This window comes from Podarcis vaucheri (assembly GCF_965113315.1).
Source record: "Podarcis vaucheri genome assembly, chromosome: 8".
Classification (NCBI taxonomy): domain Eukaryota; kingdom Metazoa; phylum Chordata; class Lepidosauria; order Squamata; family Lacertidae; genus Podarcis; species Podarcis vaucheri.
In genome coordinates, this window is record NC_138766.1 from 21356828 (window position 1) to 21378141 (window position 21314).

A 21314-nucleotide genomic window follows, 5' to 3' on the forward strand; every position below is an offset into this window, starting at 1 on the left:
TTCCAAGTTGCTTACCTTCCATAGGTTAATGATGAACCCTGTGGTGGAAGGTCTACATCTCTGCTGTAATTTGCAACATGGCTTTTCATCATGGGATGGAATTAGAAAGCTGTGTCAGAACATATAGCCAGAGGGATTGCTGAAGATATAAAGGCAGTCTGCTTTCTTCTTTTCCATAAACAAGCCAATTGTCTGCCCTGTATAAGAGCCTGTTATGTGTCATTGACTTTATAGTACTTTTTTACAATATGGTATTTGAATTCTGGTGAACTTGGGAAATGACTATATTAAAATATCAGCAATAGTTGCCTTCCTTCCTTTTGTAAGCAGAATTATGTGACCTTGTCTAGCCTTGCTAAAGAGGATAGGTCCTTCTTGGTGGGGGGTGTGATAGGAATGCTTCTGTATGAATGTTGTTTGAATAATATGCTTAATTGCACCAAATTAGTGACTTTTGACAGAAACACATGTATTAGGGGAAAGTATGCAGACAATTAATGAACATAACATACCAAAACGTATTCTGTTAGGGGAAATAGCTCATAAAAATGTATAACAAGAGAAATCTGCACCCAAAGGGCAGATAATTTTGTGTGTGGAGTATTGTTGTTGTTGCAAACTGATGGGGAAATGTGGATAACTGAACCGATATCTGGAAAAATGAGAAACTGGAAAAACAACAACCCAGAATTGTCAGATTAATCTATCCCTAGATGAAGCTCTACTTGCTTTTATGTCAAACCCCCCCCTTTCTAAGTTGCCTTTTTTTTAATATGATGAAGCGATTAATTGGAATAAGTCATAATGTCCTGCCTCACATTGCCTCACAAGTTTCTTAGTTACTGAAATCTAAATTAGTTTCCCTACCCAGCTGTCACAATTTATTCCCTCTATCACAATATTTTCTTAGTCATTAATTTTAGCAAGCATTTGCGAGGCTCCGGCTTAGGGAATCTGAAGTGGAATTATAGTGTATTTGTATGGATAGTAATATCATCTTAGAGGAGCACTGTGACACCAGCATCAAAAGATACCAAATTCAATTCTGGAATCCCCAAATGGAGCTGGAAAAGACTCCAATCTTAAATTTCGAGTATAGACATTTCGTGTAGACATTACTGAACTAGATGGGTTGGTGGGTTGACTCAGACAGATTCCTATGTTCCTGACCCCAAATATAAGCATTTTTGAAACCAGATTACAGTGGTACCTCAGGTTACATAGGCTTCAGGTTACAGACTCCGCTAACCCAGAAATAGTACCTCGGGTTAAGAACTTTGCTTCAGGATGAGAACAGAAATTGTGCTCCGGTGGCGCAGCAGCAGCAAGAGGCTCCTTTAGCTAAAGTGGTGCTTCAGGTTAAGAACAGTTTCAGGTTAAGAACAGACCTCCGGAATGAATTAAGTACTTAACCCGAGGTACCACTGTAGTGGCTGGCACATCTTGGAGCTCTTAAATGGACAATTCTCCCAGTGGAGTTCCCCTAGAACTGGTATTGGGACCAGCATTTTTAAAGTTGTTCATAAATGACTTAGAGTGGGGGATGAGCAATGTATCCGACTTTGCTGATGGTAACAAATTGTTTAGGCTGTGTGCAGCGGCCGGGGGTGGGGTGGGGCAGAGGCTGGGCACCCACAGAAAAAAAATTGTGGGTACCCAGGGCCTCTTGGAGTTGGCATCGCTTTGCTCAATGTAGGAAAATTGCGGGCATAGCAAGTGTGTGCAGTCTCCTTCTCAATTTTATGCCCATGGGTATTATTTTCAATATAAGAAGACTGCAAAATTGGAAAGCATTTCTTCTCCTGGAAGTTTTTAACCATGAAAGGAAACCTACAAGAGCAATGTTAGACATGTCTACACAAAGAGAAGGGCCATTGAGTTTGCTGGAGCTTACTTTTAGGTAAATGGCCATACTTTTGCAGCTTGTCAGTGCAATCCTCTGCATGTGTATTCAGAGAGAGAGAGAGAGAGAGAGAAGTTCTGATTTCAATGGGACTTATTGTCCTGTAAATGTGCATAGGATTGTGGCCTGCATTGCATTGCTGTGCTCTCTCCAAATTTGTCTGGCTCTTGCTCTGTCTGCATTCAAATCACCTTAGACCTATTTGCAAAATGAGAACACACCAGCTGCAGAAATCTGAACGTACAGCCATCTCCTATTTGATCTGTACGGCAGCAGCTCGCTTTAAAAGTAACCTAGTTTGATTTCCAACTTTGCTGTGTTAGAATTTTCTTCCTTTCAGGGAGAAGAGTATGCTTTGACATAATTGCAAATGACATCAGAGTGACAAACATGGAGCCAGTTACTGTATGCTTGGGTTGCCAGGCAGGAAAGAGGCACAGAACAATAGTTCGTTGTGAGTGCTGAAAGGAATCTGCTTTTCAAGTCCTTGTATACTCAAATTCCAATGCATGCTCCTTGAGAACTGAACTCTGAACAAGCTGAGCTTTAGGCTACATTTTGTGCCAACTTTGTTGTTAGCTTTGTTCAGTTCCTTTCCTTTCGGGCAAGAGAATAAATAAATCTTCTCCTGCACCTTACCCTCTGTGGTCTAGTAAGCAGCATTTGAGATAGAAAACATAGTTGCAAGGAATCAGCTCAGTTTTGAAGGGGACGCGGAGAAAACCACACGTATAAGGTGGGCAGAGCTATCTTGACATAACAAAGCACTTCTATCGAAGTGCACAGAACAAAGAAAAACAAGTGGGTTGAGAGATGATTGACAAGGACAATGCCACCGTACAGAACAATGCTGTATCCTTGAACAGGTATACACTGAATTCAAAACTGAAAAGATAAACAGATGAATGCTTTCTAGTAAGGACTCCATTAACCTATTAAGAGATAAATACTCATGAGCCTACACTATGGTTCTTAAATGAGCTCATGTTCTTTGGTTGATGCTGCATAACAGTGATGAGGAAACCGTAGCCTTCCAAATATTATTGGCCTACAACTCCGGACATTTCTAACCATTCTCTGTGCTGGGTCCAAGAGAATCCAATAATACATGGAGGGCCACAGGTCTCTATCCCTACTCTTCAGAACAATATTGTTGTGAGTTTGGGGGATTCCATTGTTGAAGCAGCCAGGCCAGCTTCTTGGTAATGGCCCCAGGTACAGGTCTTTAGTATAAGAGAGGAGTTTACTTTGTGCCGGAGAGCAAATGGGTGGGCCGCCTCCCTCACCTGGCTGGTAGTAGCTGCACTAGAAGCAGGCTTCAGGCAGAAATCTGAGAGTGAGAGCCATGATTGATTTCTGCTTGAATCCAGGGCTGTGGCTTTGGGAGAAGCAAGACCTTCTGGGGTGTTGTGAGTCCCTCCATAATAGTCTCAGGTTGCACATGTGTGTAAATAAACTATATATCATAAAAACTGCACTCTCCCTCATTCAGGGAAACAGACTCCTGGGTAAGTGCCCAGAACCCATGGTTAAAAAAAAGAAAAAAGGTAAAGGACCCCTGGACGGTTCAGTCCAATAAAAGGCAACTATGAGGTTGCAGCGCTCATCTCACTTTCAGGCCGAGGGATCTGGCATTTGTCCACAGACAGCTTTCCAGGTCATGTGGCCAGCATGACTAAACTGCTTCTGATTCAACACTGTGAAGGAAACCAGAGCGCATGGAAACACAGTTTACCTTCCTGCCACAGTGGTATCTATTTATCTACTTGCACTGGCATCCTTTTGAACTGCTAGGTTGGCAGGAGCTGGGACAGAGCAATGGGAGCTCTCTCCGTTGCAGGGATTCAAACCGCCGACCTTCTGATCGGCAAACCCAAGAAGCTCAGTAGTTTAGACCACAGAGCCACCTGTGTCCCATGAATCCCTGGAGTCTTACATCACACAGAGATTGAGGTGGTGTACAACAATATAATATATAATTATAAAAGGAGATAAAACCATTATGTTATAAAACAAGTAAAACCATTATAAATGGAACAGAATGGTTTGGCCAATTCTATTCAGTCCCAAAATATGGAGTCTTTCCCATAAGCACCATCTCTGTCTTGCAGTCTACTATTGGTCCACTCTCCCCAAAATGGGGGCTGTGTCACTGCCATCACCTTTGGCAAAGATGGTGCATGGTAGATGGGAGGACACTGAGTGAGAGGCAGGGTATTGTAGATATCCCAGGGAGACCTGGGAGGGTCCACCATTTTCTGTGGGTGACAAGGGTTAAGAGCTACCTTGGAGAGAGGACTCTGTGTTTTCTCTTTCTGTGCTTTTATTCAGATTAGTTTCTTTCATCTTATTGCATTATGAAAAGGCTTCAATAAAATCTTATAAATGAAGTCTTTCCTTGGCTCAGAAGGACTGTAGACCTGAGGGTTTTGTAGTAGTAGATTGGGGGGCGGGCAGGGGAGATGATAGTCAGTGGAAATGGTTGAGCTAATGGAAGGGGTCTTATAATTTCCACAGATGTCTATACAGAATAAGTGAAAGAGAAGGTGTAGTCGGTGAGGATCAATTCCATGGTGCATTAGGAAAATGGAAGAATAATGTAACAATGTGAAAGGGAAAATGGATTATCGCCAGGAGCCAGACCAGAATGAACACTTTCCCACTCAGGCCCCGCTCCCTAGCTTGCCCCTGATTGGGCAGTTTAAATTTGTCAGTGGTGGGCTATCCCGAGTAGCCAGCCAGGAAATGCTCAAGTGGACAGCCACTATGGAAGAGATTGTGAGGCGCCACCATGCTTGGCCTCAACCACCGCCCACCCCCTCTGGACTGGGTGAGCGGTCATTCCATGGTGCATTATCTAACAGTGTGGAAGGGAAAGTGGAATCGGATGAGATGTTTTCAGTATAAGTGAATTTTGGAGGGGCTGGAAGAAGATAAATCTGTGTTTCCTACCTCAAGTGCAATAATTTCATTGGAGCTGCCTTGGTTTATTTGCCCTTATCTCTAGAACATTTTGCACGGTATGGTGTTTATATATGTGTATATGATTTGTTTTGTTTTGTTTTCATTTGCTTTATTGCCATTTTAGCTTTGTGTATGGTTGAACCCCGCTGAAGGGTGAGGCATGAAATCTATTTGATGAATGAATAAATAAATAAATAATCCAGATCATAGGCCTACAGAATCAAAGGATGAATGATGGAAAACAAGAACAGAGAGGTGAATGAGGAAACCTTGAAAAGCTTCAGGCATCAACTCATTCCCTGGGGCTCATGATGTTTCCTTCCCAATGTGCTAAGGGAGTTATCCAGCCCTTTTCTGTGCATGCTGATTCAAAATAAAAGTCCCACGTATTACACTGAGGCTTGTTCACAAGGGAATGTACATTGGTTGCAGTAAAGGTGACGCACTCTTAAGAACAATAAGAACAAGTTGCAGCACTCTAGACAAATGCTATATTTGTCATTCCCATACAGTGGTACCTCGGGTTAAGAACTTAATTCGTTCCGGAGGTCCGTTCTTAACCTGAAACTGTTCTTAACCTGAAGCACCACTTTAGCTAATGGGGCCTCCTGCTGCCGTTGCGCTGCAGCTGCACGATTTCTGTTCTCATCCTGAAGCAAAGTTCTTAACCTGAGGTACTATTTCTGGGTTCTCAGAGTCTGTAGCCTGAAGTGTCTGTAACCCGAGGTACCACTGTACATCTAAATTGGACTTACATTGGAAATGTATGAATCTTTCCATATATACAGTGGTTTGAAAAATGCTTTGATTGTGATTTGCAACAAAATCCTCTAGTTTTGATGCAGTTTTTTAACGCACAATGATATGTCAGTGAAAACAATATCAGATGAAATACTACATGTGGTATATTAATTATGCATTTTTGGTGTATTAACCTAATTGTTCCAGCTGTTACAATGCTTTTTGCCTTGCCAGTACTAAATAGCCTCTAATGTTGGTGTCAAAAATACTGTTCCTGACAGATGTTTTCTCATGACTTCTAAAAGCTATCTGCATTTGTAGCGCAAGTATTTGTCTTATCAAAGACACCAACATGAAATAGCTTTATATTTTGTAATGCCGCAGAATGTTAATGCAAACAACAAGAGAGGCAACATCTTTCATCGGACATCTTTAAATGAAATACTGGGACTCAGCTAGATTGGTAAAGAAAAAGTGTTATAACACTGTGACACCAGATGGCGCTGTGGAGTCCCATCTTTCCCAACCGGATTTCCCTGTATGAGTTTACAACCCATTTAACTAAAACACTTGTATGATGTGTCTAGATCCAGCCCTGGCTTTTAGGTTCCACTAAACTTTTCATCAGGTATAGGTAATAATGAGCGCTCCCCACATTAAACGGGGGGCGCCCTTTGCGTGGTCATGCGCAGCCCCTGGGACCCTATGTGGCACCATTAGCACAGGCTTGGCTTTGCCTTCCCCAGGTGGGATACCTGGAGGTCTCCGCCTACCTCAGCCAGTTGTCCAATCCCACCTGGGGAGGCATTGCCAAGGTGACCAGGCCAGGTAGGGGGAGGGACCACCTTGCCCACACAATAGGGGGAGGATCTTACCTGGGAATCGTCAGTTGACTCCAGAGCTTCTCCCTCCCTCAGTTAAGACTTCTTTTGTATGTTAACCTTTTCTCCACAGGTACACAGGTGCTGCTACGTCAAAGTCGCTGTTGAATTCTCTTGCATTGGCAGGTTTGGCTTTCCCATAGCAAAATGTCACAACTTTGCCGGTATCAGGCCTTGGGTGGACTCCTTTAGTCTATCTTCCCTAAATGGGGGTGGGTGGGTGGTGGTGACCTACCCCCTCTTTGCAGCGGTGATACCAGGGTTCCCCATTAAAGGGGTTATTTGAGGGGAGGCTTTGGTCTTAGAGGTTGTCATTGCACTCCCCCGCAACAGCGGTGTAATGGGGGCAGGCTCTCTCTGCTTGAACATATGTTCTCCAGAGCCAGCCCATCCCCCCCCCACAGGATAACCCTGATGTTCCCCAGATCCCCAGCGGGGGACAGGGAGGGATGAACGCCCAATGCCTGAGCCAGGGTCTACCCACATCTGAAACATAATAAAGTAGTGGCCAATTTTAATCTCATAGCACGTTGTCTTGAGTAGTTATTCCACCTGGGGCCACCCAGGGTTTGGGGGACTCCACCTGTCCATGCAAAATAAAATAAAGAAATATCAAACCTGCTAAATAGACCAATAGCTAATGAGTTGCAGATGCTTATTGGCCACTGCAGTTGGCATGGAGACAGTGTAGGGTGAATGCAAAAAAATGACATTCTGATACCATGTATGATGTCACAAACAGGATAAGGTTAAAGTCTTGGCAGAGTGAGAAACAGTTAACAGCCTGTCTGGCTGTTACACAGTCAGGATGTACATTATTTTGGGGCTATATCAGAGGGAGAGTTTACACTGAAGTCCAGCTCCGAGGGCCTTCTGGCGGTTCCCTCCTTGTGAGAAGTAAGTTTACAGGGAATCAGGCAGAGGACCTTCTTGGTAGTGGCGCCCACCCTGTGGAACGCCCTCCCAATAGATGTCAAGGAAATCAACAACTATCTGACTTTTAGAAGACATCTGAAGGCAACCCTGTTTAGGGAAGTTTTTAATGTTTGGTGTTTAATTGTGTTTTTAATATTCTGTTGGGAGCCGCCCAGAGTGGGTGGGGAAACCTAGCCAGATGGGCAGGGTATTCTTATTCTTATTACAGTGGTACCTCGGGTTAAGTACTTAATTCATTCTGGAGGTCCCTTCTTAACCTGAAACTGTTCTTAACCTGAAGCACCACTTTAGCTAATGGGGTGTCCTGCTGCCACCGCACCGCCGGAGCACAATTTCTGTTCTCATCCTGAAGCAAAATTCTTAACCCGAATTTCTGGGTTAGCAGAGTCTGTAACCTGAAGCGTATGTAACTTGAGGTACCACTGTATTACAATTCATGACGCATCAAAAATTAGGACAATTAATACACATTATAAACATGTTGTCCATCAAAGAGTCAACCTTGTATGTGACTTTTGGAGTTGTTTCACAAAACCTTGTAGGAGATTTAAATTATCTGTAAAATTACCGCCCTGGTTCTGGATAGCCAACCCCACATGTCAATATATTTTTCAAATATGGTAACTAGAAATATTATCACATGCTGGCACATTCACAAGAAGTTTTTCAAAGTTCACCTAGATGAAAATTAGAGTTGAGCGAAGTTGGCCGTACTAATGTGAGCAGTGGGGCAATTTGCTGCATATATATACAGCAATGCTGTATACATATACAGCAAATTGAGAAAGTTTAGCTCACTTAATCTACAATATATTTTGGAGAATGGTTTGTCAGATTGTTTGTTTGTTTGTTCTCTCTAGGTTCAGCTGCCTCTTGAGATATCATTGGCAAATTTGACACAAGGGTTCCCGAGCTAGGTATGGTGATTTTTGTTGATGTATGGATGCTGGCCACCATTATGAATTAAGATAGCGACCACCAAAATGCCACTTTGGTGTGACTTCATTCATTTGCTTTGCTACTTCTTGTCACCAAATTTGGTGTAATGCTTCCTAGGGTGGGGGTGGCAGACTTTGTAACTCTTTGGATGCTAGGCGCCATTTTGAATCAAGATGGCCGACCAAAACGTGACATTACTCAACTTTTGGCATGAAGGATTTACATTTAAAAAACAGAATACTTTGTGGTTTCTAAAAATTTCTGGCCAGGTCTGGGCATTCCTCACGAATATTGAATAAAACTCTGTTGTTTAGTTTGCATTGTACAACAAAAGCAAAGAATTCAGAGAGGAGGACAGAAAGTGTATGGGCCAAGGATCTTGGCCACTTAAAAAAATATTATTATTAAAAAATGTTAAACATAGAAAAAACTGTTCTATTCATGGATAATGAACATTTGTGCTCTCTCCTATTGAAAACCATCTCAAATAGTTCTAGGAATGATCTTTACAGACCTCACACAAAGTAATAAAAGGAATGTGGCTGCTTATTGTGAGGCACTTCAACATGATTGTGGGTCTAACACAATGCATTCACATGCAATAACAACATTTCCTCTTTGAATTTTATTCAGTTTACATTTAAAGATGATCTTAATTATTATGCACGTTCCAATACAATACATGAACTGAAGCACAGAAATCCTTTGAAATTCAGTTTTCCAAATTTTACAATGTTGTTCTCCCGTCAATTAATGTGTACAAAAATGCATATACTAGAATAAAGTCCTCCTAATTATGCATAAATTAGTGAAAATGATGTTACCATTAGATGGACTTGTTTTACAAAAAAATTGTATAGCAGGAGAAATTTGATATAAAATGCTGAGGAAATTCCTGAGGACTTATATAAAATTCACAAACTGCTGTAGAAATGTAGAGAACTGAACCATTTAGAAAATGAGAAATTAAAAGAAACCCAAATTGAAAGTTTCATCCATTCCTATTACTTTAAAAAGTACCTCCCATACCACACACACAGAGAGAACTTTACATCAGAGGATTTGTCCCAAGTTTTTACCATGCAAAACAGGAAATATTACGTTTGAATTTGTCAGCTTCTCCATTTTCCTGTGCCTGATACTCTCTTCCCCTATTTCTTCAGCTTTTGGTCATACCCCAATCCATGAATCTAGCTAGCAGCCCTGTAGCATCATCTGGGGTGTTACCAAGTACTTAAAAGATTTGAGACCTGGGCCACTGACACAAATTTGCATGTGCTAATTTAAATATATAGATGCAAATTAAAATGCCATGGAAAGCAAGCCAACTGGTTTCCCAGACAAATCACCCTGATTAACACTTCAATTAATTTCTACCTCAGCTCAAATGACCCCCAAATCAGATTCTCTTCAATTAATTTAAACCAATTACTTTCCCAGCAGATCCTGCTCCAAATAACTTCAGTGCCCTTCAGTTACCCCCAATAGTAATTTTAAATTATTTCCCCAAATTAAAATACTACCCAGTAACCCTGGTCACTTACCTATTCAGTTTCCCCCCAAATTCATTACCAGCCCAAAATAACTCAGGGTGCTTGTGTGCCAAGGCACCCGAGCCACAAAGTTCCCAGGAGAACAATAAAACACACTGACATGGTGTATTTTGGTTTATGGGTTCAAAAAGGCCACAACTTTATTGGTTACAGATGTGAGCAGTTTGGCTTAGACATTGGGGTGAAGCTAGGCTATCACGACTCCAGACATCTGCTGGGAGCCCATGGAAGGGTAAACCACCAATAGTGGGTGCCCTATGACTTACATCAAATAGGGTCACCCAGAGAGGTCCCTGTAGGGGCTGTGACATGGCCCTAACCTCACAAAAGTTGTGACAATTGCTAGAAGATAGGTGAAAACCAAATTGCCGGTGTCAATTTGCCAAGTGGGGGAAAAATCCTACCCAGACCCAACCATAGCTGTCAACCTTTCCCTTTTTTAAAAAGGGAAATTTCCTTATTCTGAATAGGATTCCGTGCAAGAAAAGGGGAAAGTTGACAGCTATGGCCCCAACATGGCGACCAGCAATTGCAATACAGTGGACGCTTGGGTTGCGAACGTGATCCATGCGGGATGCACGTTCGCAACCCGCAGTGGCGCATCTGCAGTGACGCAGCCGGCCATAACTTAGGGGGGAGGTGGTATACCTACACCCCTAAGCCGTAAAACTATTAAGGCACGGCTGCCTGGCCACAGCACCGCCCACTGATAAAGATCTGGGGCATTATCCCTATGGATCCACTTCAGCAACTCCCCTGTACATCACCAAACCCTGCCTTCTGAAATCAGCGACTCCTGACTCTTGGTTCTCAGACTGTGAAATTTTTTATCTAGAATCCTAACCCACTATTGAAAGAAAAGAGAAATCTCCGAGAAGGGTGTGTTCACAGCAATGTTTCAAGGACGTGTCTTAAATTAAGTTCTTTATTTACAATTTAGTACTGCATTCCCCTTTAAAATGGATGCAACAAGGAGGAGAAAGGGTCCATTAATTTATCTTTATGTTTTCTTTACAGCTTTTCCATCACCATGAATGCCCAAGGCAATGTATAGCAGTAATTTCTTTTTCTAAAAAAGCCAACTTGCCATAAAAAGCAATTATCCCTAAAATCACAACTTTATATGTTTTTGTGGTTTTATATTTTTATTTTGTTCTGTGACCCACCCTAAGACCTCCGGGTATAGGGTGGAATATAAATTCAATAAATAAATAATAATAATAAATAATAACTTTATCAATAAAATTGGCGTCTTTCCAGTGTTGACAACCAATCCTGGTCAAGTTGCTGAATTCTGCATTAGCTCCATAGTGATAAAGTTTCGAGCTTATGAAGACATGAGAGTGATGGTATTATGGGATCCCAATAAGGTAGGACATAACTGGGGAGGGAATGTGGCAGGAACAGTCACTAGCAAGTATTTCAAGACTGTTTTAAGGAAGAGAGGAGAACGTGCCCCTTTGTATATCGGGGGGTGGGGAGGCTGTATGGAGAGAGTCTCTGCCTTTAAATTCCTGGGAGTTTACCTTAGTGAGGACCTCACTTGGAAAATCAGCATAACTCAGGTGGTCAGAAAGGCCCAACAGAGACTCCATTTCCTCAGGGTCTTGCGAAAGAATAATGGTAAACAACAACTGATGAACTCCTTTTAAAAAGTTTCCTTTCATATTGTATCATAGTGCGGTATGCTGGCCTGACAGCCATGGACAGAAAGTCTCTACAGAGGGTGGTGAATATCATGGGCTGCCCCTTGAGTCCGCTAGATGACATTGCAAGGGATCGTTGCCTTAGGAGAGCGAGAAAAATTCTCAGGGATGACTCACACCCCAGCCATCACCACTTTAATCTTCTACCCTTGGGCAGGAGGTATAGAAGTATAATCAGCCATACCAACAGGCTAAAAAACAGCTTCTATCCATGGGCTGTTAGGCTGTTGAACGGAAAATAACATCGTGAAATTGACTTGTGAGGTGGTGTGTTGTTTGATAAGAGATTGAGTGTTTTTTTGGGGGGGATGATCATTTAATTTCATTGTACACAGGTTGCACAATGACAGTAAATGTATATTATTATTATTATTATTTTATTATTAAATATGAAACATAAGGGCACTTGATTCTGTTGAACAGGAGGTCAGGTAATTTATGTTTTTTAGTATGTAATCATTTTGTATCCATTGCTATAGAACTAATATTTGCTTCCATTTTAAATGTGTAAATATTTTGTTTTGCTCCTTAGGCTCTAATCCTAAATGCCAGTGCTTTTTTTCTTTAAAAAGATGTTTAGGGGAACTCTCATTTTGACTCAAGAAAACCACCATTTTATTGTTCAAATCTGGAAAAATATATACAGTAAATGGACAAAAGTACAAAGATTCACAAAATGTTTAGGGGTATGTGTCCCCTTGCGTCCCCCCAGGATAAAAAGTACTGCTAAACACATTTACTAAATAACAAGCCCCATTGAATAAAATGGGGTTTATGTCTGAGGAAGCGTATGTCATATTGCATAGTTAGACTTGTTAAATGTTATATTAACGGACAGTCATGTTGAATTTCATGTTCTCTTAGGTCAGGGGTCTGCAACCCGCGGCTCCGGAGCCGCATGTGGCTCTTTTACACCTTTGCCGCGGCTCCGGGGCGGATACTAGCGAGGGCAGGAGGCGCATTGTGCGCCCCAACACTCCCCACTGTGGCGGGCACTGTATGGCTGTGACGTCGCATGGGGGCGGTGCGTGTGTTAGTCACGCACCGTCCCGACGTCACCTTCCCGGTTTTGCAGCTCCCAGTTTTTTTTTCTTCGGAAACGGGTCCAAGTGGCTCTTTTTGTCTTAAAGGTTGCAGACCCCTGTCTTAGGTAAAGGTAAAGGGATGACTCTGGGATTGTGGCGCTCATCTTGCTTTACTGGCCAAGGGAGCCGGCATACAGCTTCCAGGTCGCGTGGCCAGCATGACTAAACCACTTCTGGCAAACCAGAGCAGTGCATGGAAACGCCGTTTACCTTCCCGCCGGAGAGGTACCTATTTATCTACTTACACTTTGACGTTCTTTCGAACTGCTAGGTTGGCAGGAGCAGGGACTGAGCAACAGGAGCTCACCCTGTCTTGGGGATTCAAACTGCCAACCTTCTGATAGGCAAGCCCTAGGCTCAGTGGTTTAACTCACAGCGCCACCCACATTCTCTTACACACACATAAGCAAGCAGTTTATTCTGCTTGCTCCCTAACTCATTTTTAACCTTGCACCACTATCTCCAAAACACCACATGGACATTAGTGGCCATGTGATGATTTTAGCTTATGAATTTTATTGTTTAATGTCTTGATTTGTATATTGGGGTACTTTTATAGCTCTGTTCAGAGTATGTAATGTGTTGATAATATAAATGTTTTAAGTCTTTTGTATCAATTCAGTATATTTTATTTTAACTGTCAAATGATTCTGTGTACATTGCAGCAGCCTTTGGCTACGTGCAATAAAACTGACTGAGACTGAGACACATGGACATTACTTAACTCAGAGCAGTTAATTACATCAATGGCAACTCAGCCATGATCCTACTCACACCAGCTCTGGATGATACGAATAGGGCGCCTGGTGAGAACTACAGTAATACGACAAAATTAATATGCAGCTTGACCTGTTTGTGACTGCACACACCTCATTACAAAATGTAGTCCAAATTGATTGGGGGAAATGTCCAAAATGTTCAGGGAGCCATGCATTTGAAGAAACAATAATCTTTGTTTTGCATAAGCTTTCAACAACGTGATGGACCCTTTATGAATTTTGCAAAATTTTACAAAAAGATTTCAAGTAGAGGGGTCGTGATTTTGCCTTCTCTCGAACAGAAGTGTAAAAAGCAAGAGAACGAAATAGAAAATGAGCTCTTGAAGATGCACCCCTCCAAATTGTGGAATGTTGGCATCCAAAATGCATGTGTAAGGGGTTTGTTGCAAGAGCTGTAGAACTCTATAGCTTCTTCTTCTTTGGTGATCACTTGTAGCCAAGTAAGATTGTCTTCCATGAACACAGTCTTAAGAGTGAGTCCGTACGTGACTGTGGAGGCCAATTCTGGATCCACACGTCCTTCCACAGAGGGGACATAGGTTTCCAGACAGGAGTTGATGATGGTGAGGGTTTGCCAAACGTGCCTTCCTCTCAAAATGTTTCTCCCTTTCTTCCTGAGTATGAGCATCTTCAAAGCCCATGACACCTTCGGTAAAAGCTGTTCTCCAATTGGAGCGCTCTTAGACCAGTGTTTCCCAGTTGTTGGTATTTATACTACATCTTTTTCTGTGGCATCATACACTCTGTGGCAGTTGGTTCAGCTGGTAGAACAGTCTTAACCAAGGCTCTTTTGAGCTGGAACTCTGCCATCTCTTATAATAGCAATGGCTGTCATTGCCATTAGAAGAGAACAGGAGAGACAAGACATCCATGGTGAGTTCCGGCAACTCTCTTTTCTACAAAAATAGCACTGGTTTTAACAGTTAGAGCAAAAAGCATGTTGTTTTGTGCTGCTGTCTGCCTCAGAGTATCAGTTAGTCTTTAAATGTTAGTCAGTCTTAGATATATATCTATGTAAGTTCCCAATATTCGATTGGAAGCTGCCCTGAGTGGCTGGGGAAACCCAGCCAGATGGGCGGGGTGCAAATAAATTATTGTTATAGCATCTTAAACATCCGCCTGCATTGTAGATTTTAATCTGCAAGTGCAAGTGCACTAAGTAAAAGTTATATGTTATTTAAACGTTAAAAGAGAGTGTTTTGTGTCTTTTTTAAAGAAGGTGCCATTTTGTGGCAAGGGATCTTCAGAAAATTGTAGGTGGATGCAGCAGATGTTGGGGGAGGCCTCTAAGTGAGCATCTCCACTTAAGTCATCTGCAAGGTGCTACTAGAGACATTCCAAGGCTATCTGCTATCACATGCAAGTTCCCAGAAAACTTGCCACCAGTCACTTTAATGTTCTCAGTGTCACACAGTTCATCTTGTCCTACCCCAGAAGGTGTACAGATTACCCCAGAATGAGTACAATTTGTCCCCCCACCAGAGCTACTACCCCTCTTCTAACACCCTAAATGGAAGGTATATAGTTCTGGTATTGTGTTGATTTGGTTTTACTGGTTTCACACTTTGAATGGTTTTAAAAATGTTATTGCTGCCTTGGAAACTCAGGGATAAATAATATTTGTATTGGAGTAAAAAAGACAAATGTCCTTTTTAATCCACTGAAATGCACACACATACTGATGCTTCTAATCTAACATGAAAAATAATTGAGCTGTTAGAACTCTTTCTCCATATTAATACTGTGTTTTCATTTATACTTTTATGTTCTATATGTAGTTCTCCTTGCATCTTCCTGCTGTTGCTTTTATCCAAGCTGGGCTGAATACTGTTCCTTCCAAGGGACCATTTCATTCCCTGCAAAAGTGGGGTATATGTGACTTCTGATGGGCAAAATTAATGAAGTTTCCGTGGGTGGGCTTGCCTTTAAAGATGAGTTAGCCAACTTGTTTCATTTTTGAAAAAGCAAAATAGAAACTTTGCCACTAGTTTAGGCTGTTGTTTGAATGCCTTTAGCAAACAGACAGTGTTCACTTTCTAACTTTAAATATAATGTGTCTACTTTTCTTCTTGCAAAAAATAATATATCAGTAATAAACCTAGTCCAGTATATATATATTACTGCTTTTCACAGCTGGCAAACTGGTACAGAAAGTGGGAGGAGGGGAAAGCAACACAATCTCAGAGAAGAGCAACAGGTAGATTGCAAAGGCATGTGTTGGACTGTTCAGGTTAAAATACATGCAGCTGATTGCTTGAGCAGATCCTGCGCAACTTTCAATGCATTTTTGAGGTTGGCTTGAACTTTAACTTGCAACTTCAAGGCCATCCGGAAAAATAGAAAATAAAATCAAAATGGAGTTTAAACTACTCCTACTGGAATTTATTCTTAAAAAAATGCTTTGTGTTTACATTTGGGGTGGGGCCATATGAATGATTGTGATTGGCTGTGATATCTGGAAAAAAGATGGTCCAGATAAATGATTATAATATAATAGAATAGAATAGAATAGAATAGAATAGAATAGAAAATAAAGGGCAGTTGTGGCAGCAGATCAAGGAATGCAACAGAAATATCATGGATGTAAGGATGGGAAGTCAAAATTAATTAATTAATTAATTAATTATTGAAATATTGAAAGTTAATTGATATTGCATGTCAAAACCCCAAGCCATTCCCCCATGGGAATAAAGACCCAAGGACACAGAATTTTAGGTTAATGTTAATGGGCAAAATTTGGGCCACAACTTTATTATAAGGTTACCAGATTTTTTTCAATGAATCCAGGGACACTTTTCAACTTCAATGGATTTTGTATGGGGACTGATTTGTAAATCCGGGGACTGTCCCCGGGAAATGGGGACATCTGATAACTTTTAGAAGACATCTAAAGGCAGCCCTGTTTAGGGAAGCTTTTAATGTTTAATAGGTTATTGTATTTTAGTGTTTTGTTGGAAGCCGCCCACAGTGGCTGGGGAAACCCAGCCAGAAGGGTGGGGTATAAATAAAATAATAATAATAATAATAGTAATAATAATTACTTAATTGGTTACAGAATGTGAGTGGTATTGGCTTAGGCATTAGCATCAACATACTATATCTGACTTCTGCCCGCTTTGCAGGGAGTCTGGTAAGGGTAAACCACCAATAGGGGGAGCCCTGCCAATGTGGATTGACTTGAGCACCCCCTGGGTTCCCGCTGGGGTCGTGGCATGGCCCTAGCCCTTCCCTGGGCTTCGGACGAGATCCACAGCCCTGGATTCCTTTAACGGAATACCCCTGAGCACAGAGGGGCAGGTGATGGCTGCACCTTGCCTCTCTCCCAATGCTATTCCAATGCCTAACCACACCACAAAGGAGCTGGCACCATGTGGAAGGTGTCGGAATCTCCACTGCGACCGAGCTGATAAAGCTCATCTTCTGGAATTGCCCTCTGACATGATTAAGGACCTGAGACTTTGATGAGGCTCCAAGCACATTCCCATTCAGCAGAGAATCAAAGCAGCACACGGAAGTGAGCAAACAGAAAAGAAATCATCCTCTCTCTGTGAAAGGCAGAGAGCAACTGAAAAGCAAAGGAACAGGGCACCAGTAACGTCACATCCATCTCCCGTGAGACTTCAAACATCCTGGAATGTCTCTGGAATGTAAACAGAGTATTGTGACTCCAAAGCACTGCACAGTGGCAAACAGAAACTAACAGAAGGAAATGAAGAGGAAGGGGTTGAAGCTGCAGATCCATGGTGCGAGACTGAAAAGGGGTGATTCAGCGTTGTGCCATGGTTTAAACTGACCCCAGCCATGCCCCCAAGCTGCCTGATTGGCTGCTTGGCTAATTGGCATGGCCAGGCTTCCCCAGCATAAGGCGGGACGCAGCCCCGCCCCCCACACTGAGGGGGGAGGCTTGGTGGCTTGCCCACAATGTGTCCCCACAAAGAGGTGGAGCCACTATGTCAAATTTTGTGGGGGGGGACAAACCTAGTAAAAATCATATATATGTAATAGAAAAGATTGTCCAGTACCAGAGATTGACAGAAGCAAGTCCAAAAAGTTCATTTCCTCCTTTTGCTGATGCATAATTGTCCACCCTGCCCGCTGTTTAAGAGCATGGTTTTGGTGGGCTCCACACAGTAGATACAACATTAAAATCAGCCCATAGTCAGTTTTGCTTTTGTATCACATATTCCATCACCTTTTATTTCAGTTCTAATAGCGTATTCTCAGATTTAGTGCCGGCTGCTCTAACTTGTATGTGTCTTAATATATATACTGATATAAAACACTTCTGAATGGCACGGTGCTGGCTAGAGCCTTTTCAAAAAAATATTTATGCCCCCTTCAGATTTTTTTTTTAAAGCTTTTAAGTTTGTTATATAGCTTTGCCATTTCTGCCACAGTGTTATAACTTTTCTAGAAATCATTGCAGTAAAACTTCATGTTAACGTCACTGAGATATTAAAAGTGAGATATAAAATGTCTCGTGATATTTGATATGTGTGTGTATACCAAAATAATTCTATGAAATGTTTGCAACACTTTTTGCCCCTGCTGAATGGAACTTTTAAAGTTAGGCCTTTGGAGAAAAGTACTTTTAAGTGAAAATATGAATTGTGTGCATTGTGTTACTAATTAAGTAATGCTTAAGTCCCCAAGAAAAATTAATTGCTTCTAGGCAAAACTACACGTTACGTGCATATAAGTAACCAAATTAGGGACACCCCTTTTGTTTTAGGAAAAGTTCCTTCACGATGGGATGATTTAGAAGAAAAAAGTGACCGGGGGAGGGATTATCAAACCCCATCCCATCCCCATCATCCTCCACTTGAAATAGCCCTCTCAGAAAACCCTTTTTAAAAAAACCAAAAGCACTGTCAGAACTTCATTATATGCATTTCTGTGTAGGTTATAGTTATCCCCTTAGACATCTGAAGTATGAACTGAGCCTTTGTCGTGCTCTGAGTTCTTTTTAAGGGAACAATTTGCCAATTGAGATTTGTTGACCGGATCGGTATATTGGTGGAGAAGTAAATTTGGGGAATGATTGAATGAATGCAGGAATGTAGAATTTTAAGAGTTCTTATGAACGAAGAAGATACCCTCCTCTCCTTGGAGTAGCTGAAAATTATGTGGAAACTCACGGGGGGGGGCACACACTGGTGTTTTTTGAAATTTCACCATAATTGAAAAGTTGAGGCGAGATGCATATGCAATATCTGAGGCATTACACAAACAAGGCAGTCTTAAGCATATGCGGCACCAGAGTACAAAGATCCACCAGGTGCCCTCCCCCCCCAGTTGCCCAGTTCCAGGCATGCAGGTGGGTGGAGCTGGCCAGCCGCCTCAGTGTCTCGCTGGCTCAGTCGCTCCTGAACTTGCGACACAGAGCCACCCCCAGCAGAAGAGCTGGCTGCAGCACTCCAACCGATGGGCAGGCTCTTCCCCAGACTCAACTCTCGGACCCCAGACTCTCGGCCTGGCGCCCCAGAGAGCCTGGCGCCTGGGTGCCCTGCGCAGAAATTAAGTTGTATATCCTGCTGTACTCACTTACCTAGGCACAAATCCTATTGAATCCATTGAGGCTTAGTTCTGAGTAGACTTACAGTATATTTTGGTTGTTAAGTCAATTAGTCGTGTCCAACTCTTCTTGACCCCATGAATCAGAGCACGCCAGGCACTCCTGTCTTCCACTGCCTCCCAAAGCTTGGTCAAACTCATGTTCATAGCTTCGAGAACACTGTCCAACCATCTCGTCCTCTGTCGTCCCCTTCTCCTTGTGCCCTCAATCTTTCCCAACATCAGGGTCTTTACCAGGGAGTCTTCTCCTCTCATGAGGTGCCCAAAGTATTTGAGCCTCAGCTTCAGGATCTGTCCTTCCAGTGAGCACTCAGGGCTGATATCCTTAAGAATGGATAGGTTTGATCTTCTTGCAGTTCATGGGACTCTCAAGAGTCTTCTGCAGCACCACAATTCAAAAGCATCAATTCTCCGGCAGTCAGCCTTCTTTGTGGTCCAGCTCTCACTTCCATACATCACTACTGGGAAAACCATATAGGATCACATAATTAAAGTCATATGGTTAATCAATCAAATTTCCATTAATCAGGTTGCAACCTTGGGTAAAACAATGCTCTTTTAACTGAAAATGCAGAGTTAAGAAAGTATTATACTAAAGTGGCTGAAATAGAAGGTTCCTCCTAAATTCATAGTTAAATGTTACATTTGAGATCCCAGTGGAATTTTTCACATGTGGGAAAATGGCCCTTTCAAACCAGAAAAAAGGCTTTCTTATCTAGAATGCTTTTCTTTGGTATGAAAGTGCATCTCTGCCAAGGACATTTTGTTATTATTATGTGAATTATTTAGGCTACTGCCCTATATCCATTTACCTGGGAGTAAGCCCTCTTGAACTCAAGAGGGGTTTACTTCTTAGTAGACTTGTGTAGGATTGTGCTGTTAGTTTGTACACCATCAGAAAATGTCGGGAAGTTGTAGTGAAAGTAGAAAGCTTGACATTGGCTAACAATTAATAGAAACAGAAGGTTATACTATTTAGCTTCATATATTGCCTTACTTCATGAGACTCATGCTTCTTCAAGCCAATCACCACTTTTTGACAACCAAGTTAATATTATAGCAACAAGAAAAATAAACACAGTTTTATTCTGCAATCCTATTCATATTTACTTAGATGTAAGTCACATCACACTCGGGGGTGGGGGGAGATAACTCTCTAGTCCTTGGGTTGTATCCAGTGCTGTTGCTCAGCCGACAATAAGGTTTTTCTCAGCAAAACATGAAGGGAAGCATCAACTGACCCATCAGAACAGAGTTAGCGGGGGTTAAAAATTGCAGGGAGAAGGGAGTTGCTGAAAAATGCCTTCCCCCCATCCACTGATACAAGCTTTATTGTCAGTTGAGCAACTCTGTTGGACAGTGGCATATTTATGGGCAAGGCTTTTTATCAGCCGGAACTCAGTTGTGGCACCTCTCAGGTGGGTGCATTCATTTTGAGTTCCAGCACCTCTTTTTCTAGAAAAATAGCACTGTTGAGAGGTATGTGAAATTGTCAGTTTGCATTTCTTAGTACAGAAAATATTGCTCTGATATGCAGAGATCTTTCCTATACAACTTAATTCAAGAGGGTTCTAGAAGGTTTCTTCCTTTGTGAAAGAAGCAGGCAGAAGGTTTCTGATGTATGGGTTATTTCTTCTGGGAAGCTGAGTATAGCTGACTTGAACTGGTTCTGTTGTCCTTTCTGTCAAGGTCATGCTAACTATAATAGTCAGCCCAGGGGGATCCTGGGTTTCTCTCGCTTTCCCTTTCAATCTCTCTTGTTCTGCTGTGGTGTTCTGTATGATACAGTGTTAAGGATTTGTCTTATTATAAGTTATTGTTAAGTCCGCTGCAACTGGATTTCCTGTGAACAGTGCGAATCCTGAATGTATTGGATTTGTGACCATTATGCTCATTTGCCTTCAGTAGCAGTAAAGCTCTGCTGAATGAAGTACAATTACAGTGGTACCTCGGGTTAAGAACTTAATTTGTTCTGGAGGTCCGTTCTTAACCTGAAACTGTTCTTAACCTGAGGTACCACTTTAGCTAATGGGGCCTCCCGCTGCCGCTGCACCACCGCCACACCATTTCTGTTCTCATCCTGAAGCAAAGTTCTTAACCCGAGGTACTATTTCTGGGTTAGCAGAGACTGTAACCTGAAGCCTCTGTAACCTGAAGTGTCTGTAACCCGAGGTACCACTGTACCTCTGGTCTATTTTGGGGAAACTCTGCAACGTGTAAGTTTTTTGCTCCTCTGAAGAGGCTGGGGTGACA

The 21314-nt window shown here is 42.1% G+C and overlaps 1 protein-coding gene and 1 long non-coding RNA gene across 2 annotated transcripts in view; one reads left to right on the forward strand and one right to left on the reverse strand.

Moving 5' to 3' along the window:
- Window positions 1–21314, reverse strand: part of CDH10 (cadherin 10) — a 408163-nt gene that overhangs the window by 327165 nt on the left and 59684 nt on the right. The window lies entirely within an intron of this gene.
- LOC309538884 overlaps window positions 8199–21314 on the forward strand; it is a 65781-nt gene continuing 52665 nt past the window's right edge. The window contains exon 1 of the long non-coding RNA XR_014222457.1: window positions 8199–8342. This is a non-coding gene — a long non-coding RNA (uncharacterized lncRNA). The remainder of the gene's footprint in view (window positions 8343–21314) is intronic.